Source organism: Littorina saxatilis, linkage group LG7, assembly GCF_037325665.1.
Source record: "Littorina saxatilis isolate snail1 linkage group LG7, US_GU_Lsax_2.0, whole genome shotgun sequence".
In the NCBI taxonomy this organism is placed as follows: domain Eukaryota; kingdom Metazoa; phylum Mollusca; class Gastropoda; order Littorinimorpha; family Littorinidae; genus Littorina; species Littorina saxatilis.
This window is the reverse complement of record NC_090251.1, coordinates 44,300,914-44,307,377: the sequence shown is the minus strand read 5'-3', so window position 1 is coordinate 44,307,377 and position 6,464 is coordinate 44,300,914.

The window sequence follows — 6,464 nt, the reverse complement described above, 5'->3', positions numbered from 1 at the left end:
CAGTTCTGAATATTATATGAGGCATCAGATGGACAGGAAGAAATTGCTATTCACAACACAATGAGTCACGTTCACATAAAATTTGAGCCCGGTCACTTTTATAGTTTCCGAGAAAAGCCCAACGTTAAGTTGTGTGTTGCCGAACAGAAAAGGCTAGTTATCTCCCTTGTTTTTCTGATAACGTTCGTAAAAGGCTACGGATGTAAATACTTTGATGTAAAGAATAATCCTACAAAGTTTCAATCACATCCGATGAACTTTGTCAAAGATATAAAATGTCTAATTTTTCCTTTGACGCTGACCTGTGACCTTGAAAAAGGTCAAAGGTCAACGAAACCATCGTTAAAGTGTAGAGGTCATTGGAGGTCACGACTAAACAAAATATGAGCCCGATCGCTTTGATAGTTTCCGAGAAAAGTCCAACGTTAAGGTGGTGTCTACGGACGGCCGGACAGACTAACACTGACCGATTACATAGAGTCACTTTTTCTCAAGTGACTCAAAAATTATATTCTGCTGGGCGTCTACAGAGCAGTCATTAAACCGACTTCCTACTGAGCGAAAGCTTACATGATACTTCCTACGTTTTTGGTCGGGAATATTCCAATAGTCGTCAAAAGGGAATACAGGAAACGTTATAGTGTCGTGTCAGATAAGTTACAAGATGGACGCATTTGTTTTACTTTGGGAACACGGTCAACAAACGCATGTTTGTAAAAGCCTGGGAAAGAAATGTTTAAATTTGACACGGGCCAACTGGTTTACTTTAAGATTTTTTGTTCTAAGCAAACATTGTGTATGTAGTTGGACTGTTTGCATTGGAAGATACGAATATGCTGTTTTTTCCTTCTCTTCTTGTTCTTTCTATTACTGAAATAGAAATTAAATACGAATTGACCATAACAGACGAAACGAAACTTTCCGAGTTTCTCAGCAGTTGAGGGAAAACAGGGAGGGGGGGGGGGGGGGGGCGGGGGGTATTATTCTGGTAGTTACAATGTTGAGCTTTTTCAACTTAAATGGGAGAAGTTGAAACATTTTGTGATATAAGATAAAACAATGATTTCTGGAAAGAACCCCGTTTTTATTGCGTTCTAAAAACCCACCTTCCAGTTTATTTATTGAAATTAATGGAGAAAAAACCCTCCAAGAATTGTGATGTTTTGTTTTCTAACGTTTTAGTCTTTCCTGAAGTACAAGTTTCTATACACATCGTTATTGTTACATTGTAATTTAATTTGTTGTACTAAACTCTAAAAGTCTTACCAGATGTTTAATGAAACCAGAAACTATTTTTGGAAAAGAAAAGATATTGTTCTGACGACACACAAAAATGGCAAAGCCCTGGGAGATTAGGAGTTGGCTGATCCAGTGTTTCATATTTTACACCAAATTAGTTTTAATAATTATCTTTGTTACTCAATATATTGTTGACTGGAGTTGTGAGTTTTGTGATTGTTGTTGTTGCGACTGTTGTGATTTCTAGAACGGTATGCGATTTGTTTCGTAAAATTGGATGCGACTTTTCTGGTCTTAGTAACTTAGTCCTACCTCTGTTTTGTTAGAAGTGCAAGGGTTTGTTATTCACTATTAAAGTCAAAACGCAGCTAAGGTCGTTATACCTTTTGTGTGTGTTATATATCTTAGCTCTTTTAGTGAAATGTTAACAGCTGCTTCGTTTCTCTTGAGAAGAATGTAATTATCGTGCTCATTGCCAATGTATGCACTCGTCAGTTAACCATTCAAATAGCCACCATATTTAGCATGTACAATTTTCATTGAGCTTACACTCCCATGCTTTTTGTACAAATAGTGCGAGGAAAGTCTAGAGTGTTCATAAGCTTTTCCATCAAAGCAATACATTATTTAACATGCAACAAGGTAAACTCATTACCTTGTGTGCCCGTTTGCTCACATGATACTTCGCGTTTATTTTCCATTCACATTAAGATATGCACTTGGTACTTTTATATGAATGGTTCCAAATGACTCTTGACACTTGAACTTACGGAATGAAGACTATATGTGACCCTCCACCACGAAATGAGTCGCATGTCACCTCGCGCGGTTCTGCGCTAGGCTTAATATAAGTCTGGGGAGTGTCTAGTATACAGTGTGAGGGTCACCTTAGTCACAGGCTTATAACTCAAACAGTGTTCGCTCTTTTCTAAAACGGTTTTCACCACTGGATAGAGCATAAAAAACTCTTTCGGAAAATGTAAAAATATCAAAATCATGCAAAGGTGACATGCGACTCATTCCGTGGTGGAGGGTCACATATTTATATGTATATGATACAGAAACTCTCCGCTAACCTTTGCGAATTTTCACATCGCTTTTCATTTCTAATTGATTCAAAGAAAGAAGAAAGGTGGGGAAATTGAGCCGTTCAAAATTTCGATTTTCTAACCGTCAAACAGTTGTTAAGGCTTGGTAACTCCAGTTCCTTGTCTTGATATCACGTGGTTTTAACAGTCTGGTCGTGTGTTAAACAAAATATTACGTGGATTTTGAAGTTCTCTGCTTCTTTGTTAAAGCTTGTTCTATTCAATATCGTGAGCTGAATATTGTTTCTTGACTGTGCACGTGTTTATCATCATCATCATCATCATCATCATCATCATCATCATCATCATCATCATCATCATCGTCGTCGTCGTCGTCATCATCATCATCAACAACAACAACGCTAATACTAGCCATACAATCTAGCAACATGCTTATTCTAGTAGGCTGTTTTCTAGACTAACTACATTGGCAGTGTAAAAGTTGTTCTCCTAAGATGGCTTGTATTCGTCGCTTTGTCCATAATTGTTTTGCACAAAAATGAAGGTGTGGCGCCATACTTTTTGCTTATTGCTGCTTGCTTTTCCTCATGAATATTTGTTTCATCTGTAGGCGTAGCTAGATGATTATCTATGCGAGTAGAGTGCGATAGTCATTGTAGTGCTTAACATAAAATGGGTCTCTGTCTGGGGGTTTTCTCACAAATGTTGCGTAATTTGGAGCACCTCAGTTAATACCAAAAGAGGTGTGGTTTTTGTTTGCCAAACTTTACTGTTGCGCGTTTGTTATCTGATACAGCTATCCTAGTTCTGCTGTCGTTGCACATTGAATATACTTTGTTTTCAAGTCATGGTGAATGTTTGACATCAATAAATTATCAAATCATTTAGTGCAGTAACGATGCTGTCTTTGTATGTGTGTGTGCGAGTTTGTGCGTGTGTCAACATCTCTCTCTCTCTCTCTCTCTCTCTCTCTCTCTCTCTCTCTCTCTCTCTCTCTCTCTCTCTCTCTCTCTTTTCTCCTTTTGTCTGTTCCCCATTTTACACACATCCACGTCTCTTAACACATTTATTTTACTATGTCAAGCCATCTATTAAACAAACAAAAAAACACTCCTTGTCTGATACAGATCGTTACAGCTCGCGCACAAAAGGCAAGGTGATTCTGATGATTCTGTTTACAAGCACAAATATCAATTCCAATCGTAAACATCGTCCGCATAAGTTAAATAAAAAAGACATTAGCCACTTCTAAGCGTCAAAAGAAACGAGCAGTAAACCAAAAACATGTGATGAAAATACAGTCAAATTATGTATAAACTTGAAGTCATACTTATTTTTTAGTTGGTTTTTTTTTGACAAGATTGTTTCTTTTTCGTCAATCCGTGTTATTGACTAGTTATCAAGATTTAGTCGTGGTTAAATGACCGTCTTGGGGCGGGTCCGTGGCTCGGGTGATAACGCGATGGCTTGGTAACAACTTACCGGCCTTTTTATATCGGCCAAGGTTCAAATCCGAGTTTGGCGAGGAAATCATATCCAAGACTCAACTTTGTGCTGACCGTTGAAGGTTTGAGAACACCATACGATAAAGATCACAATCTTACAGCAAATTCTCATGGCTACGAAAACAGGAATGCCTAAAGCAAAACTTTAAAAATAAACTGGGTGACGCGAAGGCTAATCATTATGAATAGCAGCACAAAATTCATTCAGTAAATTCACCAATGACAATAAGTATATAAAATTCCATAACAAACAAATGAAAAGAAACAAAGCATGAGAAAAACATGACTTTTGGAATCTACACACAGACCATAGATGTGTCAAGGATATCTACACACAGACCATAGATGTGTCAAGCATATCTACACACAGACCATAGATGTGTCAAGGATATCTACACACAGACCATAGATGTGTCACGGATATCTACACACAGACCTAATCACCACCAAAAGTAAAGGCACTTCGACCAAAGCATTGTTTGGAAGGATTGAGCAAAGAAGCTACTGACACTAAACAAAATATTACATTTTTTCTGTCCACTTCATTGTATCTGACCAACTGCAGTTGCCAGTGTTGAACGTGGAAATAACAAGTTTAATTATCCCTTTCTCCATCTTAATTAAGTAGCTGGCAGGCATCTGAAATGCAATCACAGACAACAACTGGTTTCTGTCCATGGATAAGTCACGAAAGCGCGAAAGTATGAATTAGTCCCAAGAACAGCCACAAAACAAAACACACAAAAATGTACAACGACACATAAGCAAGGTTCACAAGAAGCATTTCCTCACCAGTAGGCCTACTGCAGTGAAGAAAAGTTCAGTTCTTTCCCTTGAAGTGCAACTGACTCATATATCTTCCAACATAACCCTGACTGTCGAGACCAGGGGAGTCAATATATGTTTCAAAGGATGAATACAGGAAACACTTTTTAAGACGCAATCATTTTCCACAAAATGTTAAAGCCTAATTATGTACACAAAGGCGGACAAAATGCCTCATAAATGTTTCCAACAGCAGAAATCATGAGAAAGTATTAAAATTACAGCATATATAACAAAAGCACCTAGTTGTAAAGGCGCAACGCAGTTTAACAATACTTCAGTAAAGAGTGGTTTTTTTTAATATAAATTAGGAAACAAGTTGTGTAAAACGAAATCAATATATTTAGTCAATGAAACTAAACGCACTGCACTTTTTGTGTAATGGTACGAGCAAAAATATTCTTTTTTTTTAAACCAGCCCTTGTGAGGGATTACAAAAACTGTACAACTAAAAGTAAATAATAACTACAAACAAGTAAACTATTAGAATAATAGAAGCAAAAAGCAGCGGAGGGTGTACAGACAAAAATTTAGGTCTGAACAATTATGGGGCACAAATCCTAGGACCAGAGAGGTGTGAGAAAGACTTTACCAGTTTACAGGTTTGTTAAAATGACTTATTATTTGATGCATGAATTCAAATTATTTATAACATATATAATTATTTATAAAATGTATGAGTCAATATAATATAGTACCAAATAACATAGCTTTAGCCCGAGACGGGTGTGAGAGAGATTTTACCAGTTTACAGGTTTGTTAAAATGACTTATTATTTGATGCATGAATTCAAATTATTTATAACATATATAATTATTTATAAAATGTATGAGTCAATAGAATATAGTACCAAATAACATAGCTTTAGCCCGAGACGGGTGTGAGAGAGATTTTACCAGTTTACAGGTTTGTTCAAATAACTTATTATTTGATGCATGAATTCAAATTATTTATAACATATATAATTATTTATAATTAAAATAAAATATATGAGTCAATAAAACATAGTTCCAAATAACATAGCTTTAGCCCGAGGGAGGCATTAAAGCAACGTTATTGCATTCACGCGTAAGTACGTTTACAAGAATAACAAGCATTCTTAAGAATATGACAGAAAAGAGAAACACACACACAAAAAAAGAGAGAGAAAATATACGAAATCACTGTCAAACAAACTTCATTTACAAGATTTTTGTTTGTTTGTTTGTTTGCTTAACGCCCAGCCGACCACGAAGGGCCATATCAGGGCGGTGACATTTTAACGTGCGCCACATACAAGACTGAAGTCGCAGCACTGGCTTCATGTCTCACCCAGTCACATTATTCTGACACCGGACCAACCAGTCCTAGCACTAACCCCATAATGCCAGACGCCAGGCGGAGCAGCCACTAGATTGCCAATTTTAAAGTCTTAGGTATGACCCGGCCGGGGTTCGAACCCACGACCTCCCGATCACGGGGCGGACGCCTTACCACTAGGCCAACCGTGCCGGTGTAGGATCCGGTCCGGTACCCCCTCTGAAGTAGTCCCCCGGGGGACCAATTCGTGGCAAAAACTGCTCTATAATAGTCCCCCCTTAGACATCCAGCCTCGTTTTTCTTAGGCATTCAAGCCATTTTCAATCTATATCTTCGTCCGGTATTATGTAGTGCACAGACAGCAATCTCTTTGTTTGACTATATTTTGCAGAAAATAAAATAGATCTGATTTATAATGCCGTTCAACAGAAAAATCACATGAAATAAAATGAATAATAAATAAATACTGATAAGAAGAAATGAAAGCAGTCTCTGATTCTTTCCTTTCTTTTCTCTGAAATTGCTGGTAACATTACTAACATTGTAC